General features: G+C 42.6%; 1 protein-coding gene and 1 long non-coding RNA gene across 2 annotated transcripts in view; both read right to left on the reverse strand.

The window, feature by feature from the left end:
- RORA (RAR related orphan receptor A) overlaps positions 1 to 26,552 on the reverse strand; it is a 736,081-nt gene that overhangs the window by 675,303 nt on the left and 34,226 nt on the right. The gene's annotated exons all lie outside the window — the stretch shown is intronic.
- LOC134760268 (uncharacterized) lies at positions 7,273 to 8,457 on the reverse strand. The gene is made up of 2 exons (XR_010137470.1): positions 8,318 to 8,457; positions 7,273 to 7,666 (listed from the first exon to the last, which is right to left on the reverse strand). It is a non-coding gene; the product is annotated as an uncharacterized LOC134760268 (long non-coding RNA).

The raw sequence follows: 26,552 nt of genomic DNA on the forward strand, positions 1-26,552 counted from the left end.
CTCTCTGAGCCCCAAGCTGCACGGGTGTAATGTTTACCTCCCAAAGTCTCTGACAGCCTAAATGAGACCACTCATCTGATCATTTCTAGCTTGGAACCTGCCTTGGAGTGACCTCTCAATTATTACTCATTTCTACCCACTCAGTTGATGTGATTCCTTTCTCCCTCCAAGCCACACTACTCTTTGTACCTTCCTATGCCTCCATCCTGCTGGATCTCACCTTAAAGGAGCTTGGGAACTTGCTGTATTCCCCCTGCCAGAGCATAAGAACACTCCTGAAGGCAGGGCTGGCCTGACTCCTCTGACTGGCCCCAGGGATCCCCTAGCATATGCCAAGTCTCCTGCAGACGCCAGGCATCTGCGGAAATGAATGGGGAATCCAGCCTCCCTTCGCCTTAACCCTTGCCATTCTGGGCCTTGCACTCTTGCAGCCCTGTACACAGCTTGAAGAAAAAAAAAAAAAAGTCTGGCCTCTTTTAAGGCCCTGACTTGACATTGATGCTAAAAAATACTTTCAATCTGGAGCTTGGCTCTTTGGGGTCCCAATGATACCTCTCTGCCTGGTATCCTCCGCCTACAGCTTCTCTCTTGGTGGCCAGCTCTGCCTCCTCTTCTGCAGGTTCCTCGTCTGTGGCAGCAGAAGATAACCTTGTTAAGTGAGAGGGAAGTGTTTCCTCATTTGTCAAATGGGTTGAGTCATAAGACTTCCTGTATTAGTTTCCTGTGTATCTCCTCTCTGCCTCTTCCTCACACAGGACGTGAACACCACGGCTTCCGCACAGCTCAGCTCCATGCTGAGGCCTTCTCCAGCCCTTCTAGCCTCGATGTTTCTTTATTGTTGTCTGTGGCTTGGTTTTGTTTTCCCATTTTCATGAAAAAAAAAAAAAAAAAGTTTTCTTTTTTTGGCTCTTCTTCCAGCAGTTGATTGATTTGCATTGGATGCTGAAGCCACTTCCTGTTTTTCCTTCAAACCCCCCAGCAACTGTCTTCCTTACAAACGGCCTCAGAAAAAAAGAAACAGCTCACATTCATGGTACAGGGCATCTGGGAAGAAAAATTCATTGGATTTCATCAGCAAGTATGATGTCTCCTGGGCAGCATCTCAGGGTGGACCTTTCTGTTGACCCTAGCAGGATGGTAACATTGAAAAGAACCCCTAGAAGGCAGCCCTCACTCTGCAGGACACCTACGCCCAGAGGCACGGTGTCCATCATAATAGTTCTAAGAGTGTGCACTAGAATTGGATGTGGGTGTGTTTACCTCTGCACTGCCTCCTAGCTGTGTGACCCAAGGTGAGCTGCTGTGCCTTGTTGATCCTGTTTCCTCATTTGTCAAATGGGTTGAGTCATAAGACTTCCTGTATTAGTTTCCTGTGGCTGCTGTGATCAATTACCATAAAAGCAGTGGCTTAAATCAACACAAATCTATTAACTGTTCTGGAAGTCAGAAGTCTTCAAATCAAGGAGTTGGCAGGCTTGTATTTCTTCTGAAAGCTGTAGGGAGAAATCTGTTTTCTTGTGTTTTCTACTTTCTGCAGGCCACCTGCATTCTCTTTGCCCTTTCTTCCACTTTCAAAGCCAGCAGTGTAGCGTCTTCAAATCTCTCTTTCTCTTCCTGTCTGTGTGTCCTGTGCTTTTGTCATTAAATCTCCTTCTTTCACTCTGACTCTCCTGCCCACCTCTTATAAGGACCTGTAATTACACTGGGCTCGCCTAGTTAATCCAGGATCATCTCCCATCTCAAGCTCCTAACTGAATCGCATGTGCAAGGCCGCTTTCCATGCAAGGTAACAGATTGCCAGGTTCTAGGGATTGGGGTATGGACATCGCTATTTTGCCTACCATACTTCTCTCAAAAAATCATTATGAAAATATAAAAAGAGCATGTATGTGTATTTTTCAGCACAATCCTGGCACATTGTAAGTGCTCCAAATATATAGCCATGATTGTATCAATATACCAATACCAGCACTAGCAGTCAAAAGAGAAGTGGTTGTTAATGCTTAGTTCGGTAAAGCAGAGCCATTTGGATCAACCTTGAATGAAAGCAAAAGGAAGCGTAATTGGGGCTGGAGAGTGCACAGACACATCCTTTTACAGTTTCATATCTTCACTCTTCATTTTAAAAACAAATGTTTACTGGGCACCCTCTAGATACCATATTTTCCATTCCTCATAATAGTCGTTTCTGATAGATGTTACCGCCTTATTTTACAGGGGACGACAGTAAGACTTAGGTTACACAATTTGGTCAGATTTTCAGCTAGTGACCAGCAAAGGCAGGATTTGAATTTGCTATTGTCTGATTTAAGCCCGCCCTCTTTCCAGGCTCCAGGACTTGGCGACATGCTGGCTCATACTCACTCTGATCATCAAAACTACACCAGACCTGCCCCACGGGCAGCTGGCACACTTGGCTTTCAGGGCAGAAATCAAGTTCTTGCTTCTCCGGTGTCCTCCACAGCCCTACACCCATCTAGGGGCACATGGTGGGTGGGCTATGCCATCCTTGTGATCTTGCTAGGAACAGGAGAGCCCAATGAGAGGCCTAAGTGCTTCTGGGGTTCTCAGCCCTGGCATGTGTCAGAATGACCTGGAGAGCCTGCTAAGCCAGACTGTTGGCCCCACCCCCAGAGTTCAGTAGGTCTGTATTTGCATTTCAAATAAGAACCCAGGTGATGCTGATTCTGCTAATCCAGGCCCACACCCTAAGAACCACCCCTCTCTGCAGGGATCTGGAAGTAAATTTATTAAAGAAGAATACACTGCTCAGATGTGGGGTATTAACACTCACTGGTACCCACCCACTCCACTTCTGGACTTCTGCAGAGCTGCTAGCCCTACTTGACTGATACTTCCCAGCAGAGGGGCAGTCTCCCCATAACCTATGACACATTGCTCACTTTCCTCCACTGCTCCTCGAGGTGGCCCCCATTGGGAATCTTAGCTTTACTGGCCACATCTTTAGCAGAGAGGCCTGGGTCATCTGTCCTCCCTGTCTCTTCAGCTCATCCAAACAATAAAATACAACACAAGACACAAAACGTTGCCTTTGGAAATCAGGCAGCCGGGGAGAGGAACAATGCCTTTAAAAGGGCAAAGGTTCTTTGGGACACCGATCCTCAACATCTCACACTGCAGCTCAAAGTCAAGGCTTGCCAGGGCTCAAGTTCTCAAGTGTGCTTCAGGGGTGTTATTTAGATGTGACCCTATAGGCTGAAGGGCATGCACATTAGCATATTTTGTAACAGCTGTTGATGAAGATTTTAAGTCTTGCTCAGGAGACCAGTTGCAGTGAGAAGCATTTCATGAGAACAATACATATTGCAGACATCTGAATATATTTCCATGAGAAAATAAGGATGAAGAAACAAAAAAAAAATGGTATAGTGTTCTTACACAGCAGATGAATATTTAATACACTGGAGCTTATCTTTAAGAGAAAAAAATACCCTTTGCAATTTTACATGCTTCCTACAATAGCAATCCATTTACAAAATGACAAACACTATAGCCACCCATATAAATACCACGTATTTCATTATTCCTTTCTTACGGTGGCACAAAGACCAGCTGCTACATGAAACATCATGAAAACATAAATTAGTGGTTATAAACAGCATATTTAAAGGATGAGGCCGTCTAAAATCAGTTGGTTTAACAGACGCCAAGAACAAGTCTGAGGAATTGATAAGACAGGAGGGAAACTCACGCAGTATATGCAGATCCCAGGACAGCAGCCCACAGATGCTCCACGAGGGGCTCTCAAAACAGAGTTCAAGGGGGATAAGTCTCAGGGCCCCGGAGGAATGATCCAACTTTCAGCTGACCCTTGCCACCTCAGGAGGGACCAATTCACAGACTGCTTATCACCACTATTTTTAACTTCTTGGCAATATAACCAGTACAATGGGAAAATCGCCCAAAGTAAGTACATACTCTCCTTTGATTCTTCTCCTGGAAAGCAGTTTTCTACTATTTTCCGTTAGAATCATTTCCAGGATAAATCACACTTCAGAGGCAGAGCTTAAGTCTAACGGTCCTCTAAGGAGCATGTATCCTGGGCTGGGAGGAGCTAAAAGAAGGCATGTCTTTGCTCTCTGCTATAGATGCTATGTCCAAGCAAGTCCTTTGAGAAGACTCTGCAAGTTTTTCACCTTCAAGCCTCCTGCGTTATTATTATTTCCTGAGTTTTGCTACCAAACAAAATTACCTGTAGTCATATATAATTATTTTTCCATGAGACAGCTTAATATTGATAACATTTTTGTGGTTTTTAAATTTTATTTTTCCTTTCCTATCTCTCTTTCCTGGTATTAATAACATTTTTGAACATTTTCTTTATACTAGGCACTGTACAGGGATCCTTTCATGTAATCCTCATCTCAATCCTGTGAGCTGGGTACCACTATTACCCCCATTTTATATATAGGAAAACAGGATCACAGCAGTGGAGTAACTTGCTCAAGATGTTGCAGCTCGAAAGTGGTGGTACGAATCTAAAATCCAGATCTGTCTTCAAAGTCCATGCTTTTAACCACTGCACTGTGCAGCCTGAATTCATCCATTCACCATATTATGTTAATACAGTTCCATATTAAAGAGAAAACTGTTTAAACTATTTTAAAACTTAGGAAGGATAAATGCATAACTTGTGTTGGAATTTTTTAAGCACATAAAATAGTTTCAGGCATCCCATTCAGGACCCCTCGCTGTCCTGGACCTCACATTAGAAATCACTGACCTAGACCCACCTAAACGTCATTTGCCATGTGAATCTTCTAGGTCTGCACAAAATACCTAGTTAAAAATATTGTCTGATGCTCTGGAATAACAAGTCAAATAAAATCAAAATACGGAATGACATTCAAGGCTCTTTTTTTGAGTGTGTGAGATGGGGTCCTGCTCTGCCACCCAGGCTGGAGTGCAGTGGCGTGACCACGGCTCACTGCAACCTCAACCTCCCAGATTCAAGAGATCCTCACACCTCAGCCTCCCGAGTAGCTGGGACTACAGGCATGTGGGGCCTGTACCACCGTGCCTGGATGATTTTTTTGTAGAAAGGTCTACGTTGCCCAGGCTGGTCTCCATCAAGGCTCTTATTAAACTGGTCCTTCCTATCTTTCCAGATCCATCTTCCAGATCTGTGGTATGCACACTGGGTGTGAATCAGCAGGTGAGGGGCCTGGGAATCTGTGCTTTTGGCAAGCTCCCCAGGAGACCTTTATTGGCAGAAATGTTGGAAAACATTTCCATCCTGTTCATGGCCATTCACAAACATGGTAACTCTGACCTCCTGGGGCAACTCACCATTTACAAGGCACATTACCTACTCTCTCAGCTTTCTGCCAGGGCTCATGCCCATTCTCCAGCCTGAAATGTATGTCTCATGCTTTCCTCCCAGGCCTGGCTCAAAGGTCTCCTCTGGAAAGCCTTCTCTGCTGGCTTCTGTTAGAGTTTGTCACGTCCCCCCTGCCCTCACACCACCCAGCTTACATTCTGCCTTCTTCCATAAGGAGCCATTTCCTAGTTTCACCCAGTAAGCTCTTTAAGAGTTAGGCTGGTTCTTACTAACCTTGGCTTCCCCAGCTTTTAGCCAACCACTGGTCATAGAAAATTCTTAATAAGGATCAGCAGATTTAATTTGTCACTGGCAACCACAAGTAGCCACTGTTCTGGAAACGGACTTCTCCCTTCTCACGCAGCTTATGCCACTGGCAAAAGAGGGGCGGGAAATGTGATCCAGGATTAATAATGCACAAATGTTTCTCAGGAACTAGTATATCACTGTGTCAAAACTTCCTGTCATAAATTCTGACAAAATATTTTAGTATTTGCATTTGTCATCTTTATCAACCACTCTCATACATGAAATGGAGCAAATGACTCCTGAGCCTGACTACACCTTCCCAGGCTCCAGTGTAAAACTCAGCCATACAACCCTACATTTTTATCCTGCATCTGTTCCGCAGGGAAAGAGAATTTTACTGATTGCCAGCTAATGTTTATTGCATGCTTATTATGTTCCAGAGACTAAAGCCTCCACTCTTATGCATATCTGACCCGCATAATAGCTCTCTAAGGTGGTATTACCATCATTTTCTACATGAGAGCACTGAGCCCAGAGAGGTGAAATAACTTGCCCACAGTTGCACAGCTAGTGAATTTGGGGTTTGAACCCAAATCTGCTTGACTGCAAAGCCCATGTTCTTAACTACTCTACTAGTTTTTAAATAACAAGAACCTCACAATTTCACAGGGTATAAACAATGACATCAAAATATAAGTGGAAGAAGGAAAGTCTATGGGTCTATACTATGGCTAGCTGGAAAACACTATTTCAGCGGTCATGGCTTTGCATCACATAAGCTCACTCTGTCTAGAGCACAGGGATCATCAGGCAAAAGTCCTGGTGGGCAAGGACAGCACTTCAAGATGCCACGAGGGCTTTGTCCGTGGTCCTGAAAATTTAGGAAAATTTAGGATTCAAATTTAGGAAATAGTACAAGGCTGCCCAGCCCAGCCCTCAATGAGCACAAATGCCAAGCTGCCTCAAGGGCAGAGTCTCATGAGATTTTACAAAACACAAGGGCCAAGGAGACTAGGGAGTTACTTCATCTCATTCTCTCATTTTAAAGATGGGGGCCAGGCACGGTGACTCATACCTATAATCCCAGCACTCTGGGTGGCTGAGGTAGAAGAATTGCTTGAGTCCATGAGTTCAAGACCAGCCTGAGCAATATAGTGAGATCCCGTTTCTAAAAAAAAAAAAAAAAAAAATAGCCAAGTATGGTGGCATGTGCCTGTGGTCCCAGCTACTTGAAAGGGCTGACATGGGGGGATCGCTTGGGCCCAGGAGGTTGAGGCTGCAGTGAGCCATAATTGTGTCACTGCACTCCAACCTGGGACAAGAGCAAAACCTGGTCTCAAATAAAATAGAAAGGAAGATGTGGAAACTGAGGCTCACCAAAGTTATGTGTTTGCCCAGGCCACAGAGCTAATAAGCCACAAAGCTAAGTCTCAAACCCATATTTCTTGCTCTGAGTTGGGCTTGTCTTCTTTCCTTAAGTTTTATTTTTTAATCTCATAAGAAAATGTCACAAGTTATCGTAGCAGTGAAACAATGAGGGCATACACAATGAAAAAAACCTCTCCTATCTCACGCCAACCACAGGCTTCTGCCCTGCAAAGATCACCAATGTCAATGGTTCGGTAATACACCATCATACTGGTTCCTAAATTCATCTATATATCTACAAACACACACACACATTCTTTCTTTAACAATTTGGAGTACACAAACATTTATTTACTTTGAATCTTTTAGCACTTAACATGTGTTGAACATATTCCCAGATCAAGCAGATTTAGCTCTTTCTTATTAAATGCTGCCCCACACACCACAGTCAAGAGGTTGCACATGTGTTCAAACACTCTCTTCTTGGTAGATAGTCAGACTATTTGGTGTTCCTTCTGCGGACCGCCCTACTGCCATTTAAGTAACAAACTCTGTTGATACAGGAGTGGCCTCTAACTCATTTAGTTTCCTGTGGATCAAAATAAAATCCTGGTCTCCTAAATGGGTGCGGCTGGGAGATCACTTGCTTTTCAGAGAGAAGTTTCCATTTCCTTTACATCAGATGGTCAGCCCTTTAAGCAAGCCAATCTGCAAAAAGAAAATATTTCTTTTTACTTTCATGTTTCAGAGATGGGATCTTGCTATGCTGCTCAGACTGATCTTGAACTCCTGGGCTCAAGTAATCCTCCTACCTCAGTCTCCCAAAATGCTTGGGGATTACAGGCATGAGCCACCATGCCTGGCTAAAAATGAATTATTCTTATCGACTCCTTAAAAACGTACTTACTAAGCCATATGAACATGGGCAAGCTACAGTTTCTTCATCTGTAAAATGGGAAAATAACAACCCTTATAGAGTTGTGTAATTCATAGTTAAATAAGATGACACATATAATGTGCCTAATATGATGTCAGGAGCACAGTAGGCATTTAGTAAAAATGACTACTATTATTATTGTTGTTAAAATTATGGCATTTATACACTAACAAAAGAGGTACACAAGTTTTAACATAAATGTTCATGCTTTATATGACCTGACCTCAAATTAACATGTAACTGGCCTCTGGAACATTCACTGACCTACATTTATTGAATGCCTGCTCTCATAGGTGGGGGGAAGGGGATGGCAAAGAGGAAGCAAACAGGATTGGTTGGCCTTAAATGGATATCGACGGTTGAAGATTTAAAAGACATTGAAGACAAAATCCCTACACAGCCATTCAGTGTTTATAACGCACCTTCTGTGAAGTGATGGAAGGAGTTCTGATGTTTAATTCTAGAACTTTTCAGCATCCACAAATAATGCTACTTCCAGCAGAGAAGAGGAAGATTTGCTGCTCTGGGTTACAGCTAGAGAATCCAAGTGAGCACAAAGGCACTTCAAGGAAAATGCAATTAGAAAAACAGGTGAGTGGGGACTTGGGTTTCCAGGAATGCGTGCTTAGAAATACTGACAGGCTTGGGCTTTTCACCCGAGACGTTTTACATCTTTGAATATGTTTGTAATTTGAGTGGTCTGCACACTCCAGATTTTGTTTTGAAAGAGAAACTTTAAAAATCACCGTATTATTATTACAAATAATTGAACTAAAGACTAAGATGTGGTTGCACACATGTTTACAACGATGTGAGAAATACGGCTGTCAGCACCAGGGCCCAGCTTCCATCACATAACTGTTTGTGCGTTTTAATGGACATTTGAGTGTTACAAATCTGGCCAGGGTGGGAGCCAAAGAGAGGCATAAAATTATAAAATAAGAATAAAAATAAAAATAAAAAACAAGAAAGGAACCAGAGCCCGGCACAGTTGCTCACGCCTATAATCCCATATAACTCGAGCCCTTTGGGAGGCTGAGGCAGGCAGATCTCTTGAGGTCAGAAGTTCAAGACCAGCCTGATCAAGATGGTGAAACCTCGTCTCTACTAAAAATACAAAAAATTAGCCAAGTGTGGTGGCATGTGCCTGTAATCTCAGCTGCTCGGGAGGCTGAGCCAGGAAAATCCCTTGAACTCAGGAAGCGGAGGCTACAGTGAGCCGAGATTGCACCACTGCACTCCACCCTGGGCAAAAGAGCAAGACTCCACCTCAAAAAAAAAAAAAAAAAGAAAAAAAGAAAAGAAAAAAAGAAAGAAAATGAAGGAAAGAAGGCCAAAGGGGAAGAAATGAGGAAGGGAGGCAGATAAAAACCTTCCTTCCATTTGCTTATTCTTAGCATTAAAAAAGACTCCAAGTGTTACACTGGAAAGTGTGTTTAAAATACTCGGATTCTAAAAAAGAGCAATGAACCTAATGTGTGTTTTCCAAAATCCTTTGATTCTAAATCCATTCAACTATAAATCTGAGTTATTACTTTGAAAGCTAGCTACATCCTGACTTTCCTAAAGTGACACAAAATATTCAATCCCAGGCCAAGAAAAATCCCAAACCAACCAACAGAAGGCAAGGAAAATTGAATACGGAAGCTTGCAACTTGAATTATTCGGATCCAAGGAAATTAAAACTCTTTCATCCTTTTTCCCCAGTTAACTTTTAAAACATTTTAAATACATTGCCCTAAATATTTGAAAATATAATCTGAAAGTGCTCAAATTCTATTTTATGAGCAGAAAAATATGGATAACTATATCAATTTTATCTAGAATGCTCACAGCCATTTCTTTCAAGGATATTGGAAAATACTGGTAGTGCTGTGTCTACTAAAACATTTCTAAGGCATCAGAGGAAAAGCTTTTTGATATTTTGATTGATTTAACTCTAAAATAAACCATCACCCCAAGATTCTTTTTAAAAATAAAAGGTACTCTATGTGAAGAAACAAAAAATCATGCAATTCTTTCAATACATACACAAATACTAAAAAGGAATAAACAGGTTGTGAGTTAGTTACAAAAAAGAAAATAAGCTTACATATAAATGACAAACAACAACCTAGCAGGAGACAACTGTTAAATAGAAACATGACACCCATGGCAAGTCCTTAAATAGCTAACCATATAGACTATACGCGCTTTTGAAAATATCTTTTGATGGGGTAAAATGTATTGCTATATCTAACCCATTATTTAATGTTTTAACATGACCCATCTACAAACTTCTTCCTTTGGTACAAAGAAAATCTAAACACATGCATTCTTTCTTCTTTTGTGGATTCAAACCAAAATAAACACGGTCACATGAAGGATTCGTGATCTCCTCTGCTGGGATGTAATATGGACCCAAGGGCCTCAGCCCACAGCTCTGCCTCCTCAGGTTCTTTTCAAGGCACCTCCAGGATTCAATATCTCCACTCCATAGAGGGGAGGAGCATGATTTAGCACAGCAGTTCCCACAAGTGTGGTCCGTGGTCCCTTGCGGGGGTCAACTCTTCCAAGGAAACCCATGAGGTCAAAAGAATTTTCATAATACTTTGACAAATAGTAGAGTTTTCCAGGGGTTACATGATGTGTGATACCACCACACACTGAATGCAGAAGCAGAGCTGGGAATCCAGCTGTTTTCTATTAAGTCAGACATAAAAGAGATATGCAAAAATAAAAAAGAATACCACTCTTCTAGCTGGTTTTTGTTTTGGAAGATTTTTGTTTAATTACAATATGTTATTTATGTTAGGATGCAATGGGTTTATAATATTTTAAAATACATGTATTTTAAATTATTTTCTCTATTTTCAGTTCTTGGATGGTAAATATCAATAAATATAATTCACATAAACAAAAGCTCTTTAAGATCCTCAACAATTTTTAAGAGTATAAAGGGGTCATGAGACGAAAAAGTTTGCCAACCAGTGATTTAGCATAATGCCTGACATACAGTAAATATGTGGCAAATGGACAAACTGATGGATTAAAGGCTTTTAATGATTGCTTTCAAAGGTTCAGAGTTCAATAAATGAACACGGCCAGTAAAGATCTTTGGATAACCATCTTCAGGTCCTCCACACCTGCTTACACATGATTTAAAAGCAAAAGATGGTAAGAAGACAAAAACCGTAGGCTGGGTGTGGAGGCTCACGCCTGTAATCCCAGCACTTTGGGAGGCTGAGGCAGGCAGATCACCTCAGGTCAGGAGTTTGAGACCAGCCTAGTCAACCCAGGGAAACCTGTGTCTACTAAAAAAAATACAAAAAAAAAAAAATAGCAGGGTGTGGTGGTGCGTGCCTGTAGTCCCAGCTACCGGAGAGGCTGTGGCATGAGAATCACTTGAATCCAGGAGGCAAAGGCTGCAGTGAGCCAAGATCACGCCACTGCACTCAAGCCTGGGCAACAGAGCAAGACTCCATCTCAAAAAAAAAAAAAAAAATAGACAAAACTGCAAAACTGTAGAGCAACAATTACTACACTAAAGATACCAGACAAAACTGTAGAGCAACAATTACTACACTAAAGATACCAGACAAAACTGTAGAGCAACAATTACTACACTAAAGATACCAGGTAAGTATGGCTTAAAGACAAGTAAAGGGAGGATCCAGGCAGGTAGCAGTACAAATAAGTTTTCATCATCAATGGCTTCATTTATCCATCCTATCACTACTTATTTCTCATTTCAGAGAAATAATATCTTCTACGAATTTGCAGAGGATGTTGTTCTAAAGGGCTGTATGAGATTTAATACAATTAAACTATCCAACGCCTTATATGGTTCAGTGCTTATAACTCTACAAGGTTATAGGGTCATTTGTGTGGACCAATTAGTTACCCTGCTGTGTTCTGCGGCCATAGTGTTCACAACTTTCTACCAATTTTCTTCCTGGCAATATCTTACTCATCTTGCAAAATCCAGTTTGGACAACACCTCTTCCAAAAAGCTTTCCCTGAATTCTTCTTTTAAAGAGACAGTTAAAAATTCCTTCCTCTCTTACCTCTGTATGTTGCGCCTATGTCTATGGTAGCACATTCTATTGAAATTCTGTATTTTTGCTGTCTTCCTTACTAGACCATGAGCACCTTGAAGGGAGGGCCTGTGGGTTGCCCACTTTTGAGTTCCAGCACCTAGCACACTGCCAAACATGGCAGACACTTTAAAAATCCACACAAAGAAAGGCCAGGCATGGTGGCTCACACCTGTAATCCCAGAACTTTGAGAGGCCGAAGCAGGTCTCCTGGATCACCTGAGGTCAGGAGTTTGAGACCAGTCTGGCCAATATGGTGAAACCTCTTCTCTAGTAAAAGTATAAAAATTAGCTGGGTGTGGTGGTGTGCACCTGTAATCCCAGCTACTCGGGAGGCTGAGGTAGGAGAATCATTTGAACCTGGGAGGCGGAGCTTGCAGTGCGCCGAGATCATCCACTGCATTCCAGCCAGGGAGACAGAGCGAGATTCCATCTCAAAAAAAAAAAAAAAAAAAAAAAAAAAAAAAATCTAGTCAGTCACCTTACAGGCCAATAGGACTAGTATCAGAATTAAGTAAAATGCTAAGGAATACTAAGACAATAGTAACATTCCATATGTTTCCGACCCAGTCAGAAATCCAACATGTGTGTCTTAGTGAGTTGGTCTTAACATGTTTGAGAATGAAGGGTAGCCATTCTACCATTGAAGAGCCATTAAAGACAGCCCTTTCCTAAAAACATTATCTCCTGGAAGAACATTGAGCTCTTTTCATCCTTCTGAAAGGATACAAATTGCAAATGGTAAGGCAAGAATTTCAAATGTTAAATTAAACCAAGGTAAAAACTCACAAAGCAAAAAGCAGTACTAAAGTGAAAAACGGTCAATTAGCAGAAAATGACCAGAAAGGGGGAAAATGTGACAATCTGGAATGCTTATGCGACATCAAAGAGGGTTTGAAATTCATGCTCTGAAATCAATCAGACTTAGTTGCCACCTTTTCAGTGACATGCCGAACAGCAAAGAACAAGCATTTTCATTAGCAGAACAAAGAAAAAAAAAGTGTATGCCTAGGATTAGCTTTGGCAAAAAAAAAAAAAAAAAAAAAAAAAAGGATAAAGTAGGTCATTTCCATGTTCAGCTTTAAGAATACGGCCATATGGTAAGAATTAAGATGTTGCCCAGAATCTAATATGGGAGAGATGTCTGCATACTCCAAAAGTAGAGAGAAATACCAAATACCAGTAGCACTGGAGTGGAAATCTGAGATTGGGTAACTAAAGGCAATCTAATCTTGCGAAAAGCTACAGACAGGAAAGGTCTTGAACATAAAGAGCTTGTCCTTTCTTACAGCCATCCACTACAATTGGATGTATACCCTTTTGTGAGACTTTGAAAATAGCAATTTATTTCTCATTCATTAGTCTGATTTCAAAATACCCTTATTGGATGTCTCAATTACAGAGACTCCAAGGTCATATAACACCCAGACACCCTTCATATCTGTTTTCTTTACTGTATTGTATCTTAGTTTTCCTTATTAGAGGTAGAGTTTTAGCCAAGAAGGAAATCTCACCATGGAACTACAGAATGTTACCGGTGAAAGTCACTCTAGGAATTGACTAATCTAACCTCAGCCACTTTAGGAAAACTGAAGCCCAGAGAACTCAAGTTCCTTGCCTGAGGTCACACAGCTCAGTATCATCAGGAACAGACCAGTCCTCAGGGTTTCCTTCCTCCACTTCACTGTTGTTTCCATGATAGCAAAACAAAGTAGTGCAGATACTCATTTGGAAATGTGTGTTTGGAGAAATTGCTAGCCCTGAGCACCATTTCCTCTCTACATAAATAAAAGCAATTCTTTACACCTGCTACCATCACCCTGGGAACATCCATGGTGTGTGAGTTTATTCCCTGGAGCCAACTGCAGGAAGATGGAAGACAGCATCGCATGAAGCCACAGTGCTGTTTCCGGCAGGGGAAAGGTTAGAATGAACCACAGCAAAGGCTTGAAAAGAAGCTCGTGGTAAGTTTAAGGAGAAGTGGAATATTTCCTAGCCCCAAAGTATTTGTTGACTACAAAGGGAAACATACTGACTTTATAGTGGAGATGCCTGGCAGACACCACCTTAACTAGGGAATCAGATCGAGGTTCCCATCACCAGAAATGGGACAGCTCGATGTCACGACACAATATACCGATGATATGATATGTTATGGAGAGCCCTTCACCTCTGTGTGGTGCTCTTCCCCTAAATCCACAGGCTCCCTTTAACCAGGAGAAAATGCCAGAGAACCCAAACTGGGGGGCCTTCTATAAAGTTCCTAACCAATGCTCTTCACAGGGATCAAGATCAAGATCATAAACAACACGGAAAACCAAGGAATCGTCACAGATTGGGAGAGACTAAGTAGACAACACAACTCAATGCAATGTGGAATCCTGGAACAGAGAAAGGACGCTGGCAGAAGAATGAGTCAATCCAATAACGTCTGTAGGTGGTGGCATTGTGCCAATACTAAGTTCTCAGTTGATAACTTGTACCATGGTTACAGAGGTTAACTTTGGGGCAAGCTGGGTGAGGAGTGTGCAGGAGTTGCCTGTACTATCTTTACAACTGTTCTGCAAGTCTAAAAGTTATTTCAAATTTTTAAAAAATGTGGCCGGGCGTGGTGGCTCACGCTTGTAATCCCAGCACTTTGGGAGGGCAAGGTGGGCACATCACCTGAGGTCAGGCGTTCCAGGCCAGTCTGGCCAACATGGTGAAACCCCATCTCTACTAAAAACACAAAAATTAGCTGGGTGTGGTGGCAGACACCTGTAATCCCAGCTACTCAGGAGGCTGAGGCAGGAGAATCGCTTGAACCCGGGAGGGAGAAGTTGCAGTGAGCCTAGATCACACCATTGCACTCCAGCCTGGGCAACAAGAGTGAGACTCTGTCTCAAAAAAAAAAAAAAAAAAAGGAAAAAAACTGGCTCGTGGATGGACAGAGAACAGAGCTGAAGCTTTTCCCTCCTCTCAAACCCTTATTAGAATCATTCATATATTACTCTTTCTTTCAAAAGCAGTTTGCACTAGTTCTTCTTATCTTCATTTATTCTGATTTTTTGTGTACCCATCTTTTAAAAATGGTAATGTTTTAATGGCAAAGACCAGGGAAGAATCTTTATCACTGCTAAGAGCACCTTGTCCTGTGTTTTTCCACAAAGTATATGCTCAATAAACAACTCTGCTACATGGATGAATGAGTTACAATCAATAGTCTCATGTCCTCCTTTCATACCTCTCTTCCCAGCAATTTTGTCAGACAGACACGCCTTGTCTAACCTTGCCCATCCTTGGAATGGGAAGGCAAAGTTTCCCGGATGTTCCCACACACCTCTGCCCTAACCCAATGATCCTCTCCTCATCTGTCAATTCAGAGGGCTGAACTGACACAGAGCCATCTCCTGTCAAAGCCCAGTTCCCATGTCCACAGAACTCAAAATCACATCTCTGAACAGCTGATGTGAGAATATACTTGCTTCCCACAGATGAGTTCCATGCATTGCACTGCATTTCACGATTTTGCCCCATCTTCCCATTCCATAAGTTAAAACACAAAATTTGCATTTGCAACCATGTGTCTATCCCTTCACAGCACACTGCCCTTACACACTGAACAGGGAGAAGCAATAGCTATTCACAGTTCCCTGTGCTCTTTGCCTAGACTGCTCTTCACCTCCTTTTCAGTCCAGAAAAATGGCCGGTTATCTTCCCAAACTTCATGCATTGCATCATCTCCTCCAGGAAGCCCCCCCCAGATACCCCTCAATTTCCCCCCTAAGATAAGTCTCTTTCTCCTTAGAATTAAGGAGAGTCTCTTTTTCCTTAGAATTAATCACTTCCTGCTCTGTGGTACCTATGTACCTGGTATGAAATTGTGTTTCAGTAGTTGTAACACTCAATCTTAATTATCTATACACATCCATCTCCTCAACTATCACAGGAGCTCCTTGAGAGAAGTAACTTTGCTTTATTTACTGTATATAGTTTGCCCCTAGGGGAGTACTTGGCATAGAGTCAGCCATACAGTAAAGGTTTACTGAATCAAAGGACTGTTAGGGGACTGTTAGGTTGGGAGTGGTGGCTCAAACCTGTAATCCCAGTGCTTTGGAAAGCCAAGGTGGGAGGATTACTTGAGGCCAGATTGTTCAAGACCAGCCTGGGCAACATAGCAAGACCCCATCCCTACAAAAAATAAAAATAAAAATTGGCTGGGCATGGTGGCATGTGCCTGTAGTTGTTGCTACTTGGAAGGCTGAGGTGGGAAGATACCTTGAGCTCAGCAGCTCGAGGCTGCAGTGAGCTATGATTGTCCCACTGCACTCCGGCCTGGGCAACAGAGCGAGACCCTGTCTCTAAAAAAAAAAAAAGGAAAAGAAGAAGAAGGACTGTTACTTCTATTCTTTGGCTCCTACCACCCGGGAACTTAACAAGGTGGCAGACACGTGGAACATGCAGGTGTTACCTGGAACAAATGAACACAGACTGCAAAGCTGTTTTGCAGGTCTTTTTGCTTGTTGCAGAGAGCTCATGGTTTGGTTGTGTCCCTCTGTAAATGAGGTTTCAGCACACTGATGAAGCATGAAGTGATTATCTGCTGACACTCTGATTTCTCTGAGCCTCTGCAGCAAACTAAATGATATTTAGCCTCCAGACCTGTTGATCCCATCTTTTTTTCTTTCCTATGAGCATTAATGTTCAATAAGAGGACAAGAAATGAATTTAGGCAACCAGATTGGCAGGATCTCTAGTGACACCATGGTTACTCAAGTATAAAGAAAAAGTGAAATCTTCCCAGAATGTTCTCATCAGAAACTTCATCTCTGCCAACTCTGTAATCAGAGTGGTTTTCCTTGATTGCCCCGACGCCGGCAAAACCTTAGGATAGCTCCTAAACTTCTGGCCAGCTACACTGCTATCTCATCCGTCCCCCAAACTAGAAATCTTAGATTTGTCAGTCATTGAATTTTCTCTCTTTTGGCTCCCACATTCAAGTGAAAATCTCATGCTATTGATCATGCAACAACTGAAATAACCTAAACTATCACTCTGCTCCATTCTGTGGCAGGACTCAAGTTCCAGCCTTTGGTGCCTTAATTCTAGAGCATCCCTATCTGCACCTCAGGCCCAGCCTAATCTCATCTCTTCCCCATGGCTCTGATGGTCTCCTCAGGAGAAGGTGGTCTGCAGTCACGCCCTTCTCTCTGATCTCTTATCACACAGGCACCATGAAATGCCCACACCAAGACCTGCATTGCTGCCAATCTTTTTCCCTGGAATGCCCCACCTTGTTTCTCTACTGGATAAACTCCTATACATCCTTCACCACCCAGCTCTAAAGCCACGGTGGTTAACCTTCACTCTAAGAAAACACATCTGATTATTCAGTACTCAATACTAAAGTTCTCTCTGTGGCTGGCTCCTCCTAAAACGTGAAAAATTGACCATTTATGATTTGTCTGCAAAATACAATCTGTTTGTTGAATTTAACTATTTAACTGCTATCATTTAAGTCTTCATATGCATGTGTCATGTCTTTGATTAGACTACAATTTCTTCCTTGCTCAGCACACTGCATCCTTGGGTCATCTAAAAAGACATGGTGGTTAAGTGACTAAAAAGCAAACATCATCCTGTATCAGCCCCAAGACTATCCCTGTAATTCTCAGACCCTGATGTGCATCAGAAGCACCTGAAAAGCTTGTTAAGAATCCAGATGCCCTGGCCAGGCACGGTGGCTCATGCCTGTAATCCCAGCACTTTGGGAGGCCGAGGTGGGCAGATCACTTGAGGTCAGGAGTTCGAGACCAGCCTGGCTAACATGGTGGAACACTGTCTCTACTAAAAATACAAAAATTAGCCTAGCGTGGTGGTCCATGCTTGTAATCCCAGCTACTCAGGAGGCTGAGGCAGGAGAATTGCCTGAACCCAGGAGGTGGAGGTTACAGTTAGCCAAGATCATGCCACTGCACTCCAGCCTGGGCAACGGTGTGAGACCCTGACTCAAAAAAAAAAGAATATGAAAAAAGAAAAAGAATCCAGATGCCATGGCACTGTCCCCTGGGAGGGTCTACCAAAATCTGCATTTTCCAAGAGGTCCCTCACTCCTGCCAGTTACCTGTGCTGCTCCCCAAACATGAAAACCACTCCTTCCTGCTGTGTGTTTGGTGAGCTCCAGTGCCCTGCTTGCCCTTCGAGCTCCCCCTGTCTGGGGCCAGAGGTCAGAGGTAAAATCAGGAGGAGTCACTAAAGAAGAAAAAGTTCAGAGCCCTCTGTGCTGGCTTCTCTTGGGAATTGGCTCCCAATCTTGGAGGCAGCTGAGAGATGATTGTATCTGGAGAGCACACGGACTACTTATCTGCTCTCTGTGAAATGCCAGTGAGTTTGAAAGGCACTTTGTCCAATTAGAAGTGTGGAGAAATATTCATCCTGTCCATGACAAAGATGAAGTGCTTCTTTCAAAAGCGGCGGTGGCAGGCTGCCAGGTTTAAGAAGTCCAACTATTCCACATCGAGCCAGCAGTTATTAATTAGTTTTATTAGTGGCAGGTCCTTAATGCAAAATGACAGAGGGAGACAGAGAATATCCCCGTCACTACTAAAATACAAATTGTCCAGATTTAGGTTGTGTTGTTCCCCAACATGTACAGGCGGCCCGCCAGGCCCAAGTGGGGAACGGAGAAGGCAGCCAGATGCCTTTCTGCAGAGTTCCGAACTATTAATGGCATGACAAAGAGACTCGGATCCTTACCTCAGGTAGCTCTCGAGAGGAAAATCCACCAATTTTAATTATCAAGGAGGAAAAACCTCCAGGGGGAGGATGGGGAGCTCTGAGGGAAAAACCAAGAGGAGGAGGAGGGGTGGCGGTAGGGATGGGAAGTGGGCCCATGTTATTCACGCTGTTCAACACGGCCTCTGCATAACAGCCTCTTCCACAGGGAACAGCGCAGGGCTACTTTGCTGAGAATTATTCTTACACTGTCAACCAGTTTTTTATGACCATTAATCACATTTGTATTTATAAGCGTTAAGACAGGAAAATCAAATCTCATGCTTCAAAGCATATGTTTATCACCACAGGCATAAAAGGGAAGGAAAAAGTTTACAAGCCCGCACCGTTGGCAAGAGCTGCTGCGTATCTGGTGGCTTCCCCAGAAGCACCCTGGGGGCGCTGAAGAACGTTTTGTAAGGGAGAAGACAGAACTGCCCAGTGCCTCACTTTGTTAATGTTTCTCCTTCTTTCTGCACCAGAAATTCCTTAGGCAGAAATTTAAAGAAGTCCCCCAACATCCTCTCCCTCAACCCTCCCCTAACACACTCCTGAACTCCCTGCCTCAGGCCTGCCAGGCCTTCTTCCTCTGCCCCACAAGACAGAAGATCCTGACAGGCTTTGAGTGATGTTGTTCTCACCACAGCTTTTCTTTTAGCAGCTGGCATATTCCCTGTCATTCCCCCCAAATACCCAATGACCCAACCACAAGCTGCCTGGGCTTCAAAGAGGTTTCCCCACCCCACACACCTCAGGGCCATTTTCCTCTAGATGGGAGCAGGGATGAGGAAACTCTGCAAAAGGTCAGAAAGTAAATCGTCTTTGCGGGCCAAAAGGTCTCTGTGGCAAACTACTCAACTCTGCCATTGTGGCCCCAAAGCAGATCCAGGCAATGTGTCAACAAGTAGGCGTGGCTGTGTTCGAATAAAACTTTATTTACAAAAGCAGGCTGTGGGTGGGCCGGATTTGACCCACCAACGGGGCCTAGTTTGCTGACCCTTATTCTGGAGCAGCAATGCCCAATCCAAGAACCCAGGTACCAGTGAGTTCTGCAAAACTGGAGGGAATATTTTAAAAATTCTAATGGAAAACGTGCAACTGTCTTCATCACAACGCACAGGCTAACCCAGATCTCTTGGCTGGAACCATATGGGCAACGTGTTTTGAGAGTATCTACCTCATATTGTCTGAGTAACAACTAGGAAATCATCATTAATGATTTAAAAATAATAATTTAAATAAATAATTTAAAAATCAAAATACAGCTGGATGATCAAAGTCTTTCAAAACATGGGTCCACAATGGAGAGAAGGCAGGTGATAAAAGTGGCCCCACTAGTCCTCTTCTTCCTGACAGCAAACAGGGATCTCAAAAATGTCTAACATCACGTTTCCTAAGAGATTCCCTCAAGGAGCTCAACACACTTTTAATGAAGTAGAACATTATCTCCTAACCTAGGAGTGACCAAGGTCAAGGTGAAAAAGCCTTACCCCCACTTTCAATATTAAGAACTAATATTGCAAGTCCCCCACTTTCAATATTAAGAACTAATATTGCAAGTACTCACCGAGGAAGAAAAAATTGTGTAAGCTCATCAGAACCAAAGGCATTACCAATTCACTCTCAGATTTTCTAGAACAGTATGAAAAAATACACAGCACTGGGGAAAGAAAACGAGAGCAAGGGGGATGCAAGAGCAAGGAGCCCCTGCTCCTCTTGCTGAGTTGCCGGGTAAGAAACAGCAACCCACGAGCCTAAAAGCCATGTCTTCTTCATCTTTGACTCCTTAGTGTTTAACACAGTCCTTAAATGTCCCTTCAATAAATGCATTTTTACATTCATGCTAGATATTATAAAAGATTTAAAAATGAACATGAGATGATCTTTGGCTTCTTAAGGTTAATGGTAAAATAATGGAGAACGTCAAAGGAGAAAGACAAAATAACATCCAGTGTCTGTATCCAGGCACTCTATTTGCCGGCTCCCTCTTGGCAGCTATGGGCTCTTGTTTTTGAGAGGATCTTCTCCAGCCTGCCTATCTGGTTTCCCACCTCCTAGCTGCTCTGCAGTAGATGATTCAAAGGATGGCTGGAGAAGAAGCCCTGTGGGGCCAGCACAACGTCAATATCCCAGCAAGAAGGAGGGCTGCAGCCTCCACAGGGCCCCAGGTACTGAAGAGAGAACAGATATCTGGCCGGGTGCGGTGGCTCACGCCTGTAATCCCAGCACTTTGGGAGGCCGAGGCAGGCGGATCACGAGGTCAGGAGATCGAGACCATCCTGACTAACACAGTGAAACCCCGTCTCTACTAAAAATAGAAAAAATTAGCCGGGTGTGGTGGCGGGCGCCTGTAGTCCCAGCTACTCAGGAGGCTGAGGCAGGAGAATGGCGAGAACCCGGGAGGCGGAGCTCGCAGCCAGCTGAGATTGCACCATTGCACTCCAGCCTGGGCAACAGAGCAAGACTCTGTCTCAAAAAAAAAAAAAAAAAAAAGAACAGATATCTATCATTATTCCAGCATTATTTATCATGGAAAAAAACAACACCAAACTGCAAACAACCTACATGTTTGTCAATAGGGATGAATAAATTAATACATGTCTACACCAGGGGAAATTTTGCAATTCTTAATAAAAAGAATAAATGAGATTTATATCTATTGGCCTGAAGTGAAGCTCCTTATATCTTTTAAAGTTTATCTGTTCCTCAAACTCCAAAAGCCTGGTGAGGCTAATTCTCACGCTTATCAATAAAAATTATTTTTCTCCGTCAATTAGTATTTGGTCCAGAAAAAAAAAAAATCAGTGTTCTTGCTTTAAGAACATCAGTGTGCTCAGAACTAAAATTAGGAAACACACACAAAAATAAAACCTGACTTTACAAGGGGCATTTTCCTATTAACAAAAGGGACACCAATAAGTTCTATAAAATTGTTTTACATGGTTCACGGAAAGCACGATGTTGCATAGAAACTAAAGTTATATATGTCCTGCATAAAGTGAGGCCTACCTTTAAATATCAGAAGATGCTTTCCTAAAAAATTAAATCATGAGATAGATTACATAAAGAGTTCAAAGGAGGCTGGGCATGGTGGGTGGCTCACACCTATAACTCCAGCACTTTGGGAGGGCAAGGTGGGCAAATCGCTTGAGCCCAGGAGTTTGAGACCAGCCTGGGCAACACTGCAAAACCCCATCTCTACAAAAAATACAATGGGAGGCTAAGGGAGGCTATGGGAGGCTAAGGGAGGCTCAGGTAAGGAGGATCTCCTGAGCCTGGGAGGCAGAGGTTGCAGTGAGCCAAAATGGCACCACTGCACTCCAGCCTGGGTAACAGAGTAAGACTCTGTCTCAAAAAAAGAAAAGAAAAGAAAAAAAGAATTCAAAGGAGAACTGACATATCACCCAATGGGTATATTACAGAATGCTTGCATGTATGTGTGTGTATGTATGGTTTTATATATATTTATATAAAGTATAAATACTTTTGCTTATATATATGAATCTCATTTTCCCACTGGCTTTCCTTAAAAACTAAACAAAACACAAACAACTTACTGATCTTTAGTAGCTCGTAAGCTGATTCTTAGCCTTTCAGCTGAGAGGAAATGGTCCAAAGAAAAAAAAACACTAAATGCATCAGGGAGATTTTTCATACATTCGCATTTCCATGTGGGAAGCAGCATTATATAGTGGAAACAACATAGTCTTTAAAATAGAAGAGATTTGTATTGAAAGGCTGGCTCCACCGTTATGGATTTGGGCAAAGCTCTGAACCTCTGTTTCCTCATCTAAAGATAGGAATAGCTGCACTTTCCTTTCACCATCATCATGCGCAATGGAAACACTACACGTGAAGCCTCTGGTACAACTCTTGGCAGAGTACACACTCAGGAATTGTCATCTGTATTATTATTTCACAAGCTGACATTTTTTAAAGGAAAGCACATCTAGGCTGCCATCTCTCTCCTTGTAGCAAAAAAAAAAAGAAAGAAAAAAGAAAAAAGAAATCAGTTCTGATCAAGGGCACATCTAATAGTTGAGAGTGAAATGTGAAATGGGAAGATGACACCACCACACAACCAGCCCCTTCCTCATTCATTTAGATATGTCCCAGGACACCACAAGGCTGGCTATTGTACTTCTTAGGCTGTGTCAAAACCATTTTAGTCAAGCTCAGTGCTTTGCAGATAAACACATTGCCAACCTTTAAAATATTCATCTTCCCCTCTATCGTTCCTTCCAATGGAATTGAGACAGTGACTGCTTATCGGTTCTCCCTTTCCAAACAATACGAACAGTAAAGTGGTACTTATGCAGACGCAGCACACATAGTAATCCAAGGACAACTCTGTCCATCAAGGAAGCTTCAGCAAGACCCAAGGTACCAATGGGCTCATTTATGATTCTGTGTCCTCACATTCTGTAGTCTTGCATCTGTTCTGAGAATCTGATAGTTTATAAAATAACAGGAATATTTAAAAATTAGGTCTGTAGAGTGGGATAGGTCTGAATGCCAAATACTATTGCCATTCAAGCTTCACTTCTCTCAGAAAAGGCTGCCTAGAATGAAGATACAACTGCTGTCCAGGCTTAATCTAAACCTTGCTTAATGGTGCACAAGGTACTTGGGTTGATAGAGCTACATTTAGGTTTTAGGCGGTAGCTCTCCATAGAGCATGTTGCATGCAAACAGAGGTCGTGTCAGCACACGTCACCCTTAACCAACACGGTGCTATTTAAGTAAGTGCCAACCTGCAGTTTCAGCAATTGTGATTTATTGAGAAGGGTGGTGTGAATAATGCGGAGGACTTGACCATTGGCCTTTAATTCCTCTCATTTAGACAGGCTGCTCTTCGCTATAAAATAGTCATTCTGTAAATTAATGTGTTTTATTTTAAAAGTGACATGTTGTACTGGCTTGTGCTTAAAGGCAAATTACTCTGGATTGCCAGTTTCCTAACCACGCTACAAGGGATCCAGCATACTCTACCCAGAGTAGAGGAAAAATCTATATGATCAGTAAAAGATGACAATATCTACCATCCGCACCCAAGACCCAGGTACCCCATTCACCAACAAGGACATACCTGCTACAAAATAAGGGGTACAGTGCTCAGTAACTGAGGACCTCTCTGCAGCTCACCACTGGGCTCTGCCTCATCTACCTGGAAGCACCTCAAAGACAGTGCCTGCCACAATTAACTGCGGTCTACACTGCCCTGAGACCCAAAGCCAGTCAGGCAGTAAGTGAGTCTACTGCTTTCCCTTGGTTAGCACTGAATAATGATTTACAGAATAAATTATAATGCACACTGCTACCAGTACACATCCCAACCTACCATGCTCCTCACTGAGTATGTGATTTTTTTCCTAGAGACTTGAGTTCACCTCCCAGCTCTGAGACTCTGGTTGTCAAAGAGTTCCAATGAGTCCCTTAACATCTCAGAGTCCACATTTTCTAATCTGTGAAACGGAGCTAACACTTGCCTTACAGGGCTGTTGTGAGGTCAAACAGACAAGGTACCTAGGGCAGTGATAAGTCAACAGAACAGTGTTTGCAAGTACTAGCTGTCGCTATTCCTATTATCTTATAACTCCTTGGCGCAAAACCTTCAACAACTCTCCATTATCAAGTGAATAACAATGAAACTCTAGCCCAACAATCAAGGCCCTCACCAGCCCCTATTCTCTCTCCTACCTTATATCTTTCAAACTCCCAATATGAACCATCTATTCCAAACATACGTCATTTTTACTTATCCCTGAACACATGATGCCAATTCCTACCCCTTACACTTTGTTCCTACTATCCTGAAATACTTGTATTTCTGTCTTCAGCCAAGCTTAGCCTATCTAAATTCTATACATTCATAAAACAATAATATATTTTTAGAATTTATACGTGTTCCACAAGAATAGGCACAAGACCCAGTCCTGCCACTGGGTGTACTACATCCCAGCCCTGCACACAGTTATTGCTGCAGAGTGGAGAATGGGCGTCACATGAACCAGCCTAAGCTAATGAGTATTTTTTTAAGGATTCATTATAGAAAAAGTTAGACTTTTTCCCTTAGGTCTCTTGCTGTAGATGAACTGCCTGTGAATAGAGAAAAGCCAACACAGGAACCCTTCGACTCCCTGGATCTAGCCCTTCCTGAAGTTTGTCCTCCTCCTTAAACTTTCTAGTTATATGAGCCCATTAATTCTCATCTTTACTTAAGACAGTTTGAGTCTGTTTTTTCTCATCTGAACTCAAAAGAGCTATGACCAATACCAATAATAATAATAGCAGCTCTATTTGCTTATGAAGAAACATTATGTTAATTGCTTTACATATGCAATATCCTATAATTCTGTAATTTTACAGTTGTGGAAATTAAGACCCAGAGATGCTCAATCATTTTCCCAAGGTCACACAAATAGTGACAGTGTCAAGTGTCACCAGTCCCAGCTTAATGCTTCATTTCCACCATATGCCACCTTGAGACACTAACCTTAGCGGATGGCTCCAGGGGCACGTAGGAAGGGTTGTTGCTCTTAACACGGCCCCTTTTTCAAGAATTGCTGTAGTTGGAAGCAGCTCCACAGTAATTTCCTATAGCCCTGGGGAGTGTGCTTTTACCAATGGCACCTCTAGCTGCCCTTCACTCTCTCTTGCAGCAGGGCCAAGACTGATAATGAATGGCCCGTGGGAAGCGCACGAAGTCCAACGTGAATCAACGACAGCACTAATGAAACTGCTTCAAGTTCTAGAGCAGAAGGTAAACTGAATGCTTTTCAGAGACATTTGACCTTGTGCCCTTCCAAGTTCCCAGAAAAGAAATAAAATGCACATGGGGTGCAAGCCAAGAGTAGGAGCAAGCCATCACATATTTCTTATTTTTACTTAAAATCTGTAACACAGGCCGGGCGTGGTGGCTCATGCCTGTAATCCCAGCACTTTGGGAGGCAGAGGCAGGCGGATCATGAGGTCAGGAATTTGAGACCAGCCTGGCCAACTTGTTGAAACCCTGTCTCTACTAAAAATACAAAAAATTAGCCGGGCATAGTGGCAGGCATCTGTAATCCCAGCTACTTGGGAGGCTGAGGCAGGAGAATCACTTGAACCCAGGAGGTGGAGGTTGCAGTGAGCTAAGACTGCGCCACTGCACTCCAGCCTAGGGGGAAAAAAAAAAAACAAAAAACTGTAACACTTCCTCACTTAGACCATATTGGTGGAGAAGGCAGTATTCCACATACATGATTTCATAGACAATGGACATTTGTTTATTTTTTCATGGTTCGTATTTTTGAATGCAACATTGTACATTTCAGTGTGGCAGTAAAAGGGCTTCCTGGACCTTATCTCATCATGGCCTAAGGCCTGGAGGTTATTAGGTGGTATAGAGTATTTCTAAAACACAGGTAGAGCCACACGGCCCGGGTTTGTATTTCAGTCATATAATTTTCCAACCGTGTGACCTTGGGCAAGTTAATTAACCTTTCTAAGCTAGCGTTTTCACCTTGTAATATAGAGATAATTGCAGTACCATTCTCATTGAAGTGCTGTGAGAATTAAGTCAATGCAAGTAAAATGATTAATATAGCAACAGAACAAAAAAAAGCCCTTTAGTTGCTGTTGTTAATAATAATATTGTTAATGTTGTTATTTCAACATCACTAATTATTATTTTTTTGTGACACAGTGATGTCTTTAGGATCTAAAGAGGTATACAGGTGGATTTACCTTATCCCAAAATAGCCCCCGTCTTTTTTTAAAAAAATGCATTCTGTAGTTCTTTGGACTCTGTAAGATTTTAGGTTGTCAGCTATTACTGCTGTCAGCC

This window comes from Pongo abelii, chromosome 16, assembly GCF_028885655.2.
Source record: "Pongo abelii isolate AG06213 chromosome 16, NHGRI_mPonAbe1-v2.0_pri, whole genome shotgun sequence".
NCBI classification, from domain to species: Eukaryota; Metazoa; Chordata; class Mammalia; order Primates; family Hominidae; genus Pongo; species Pongo abelii.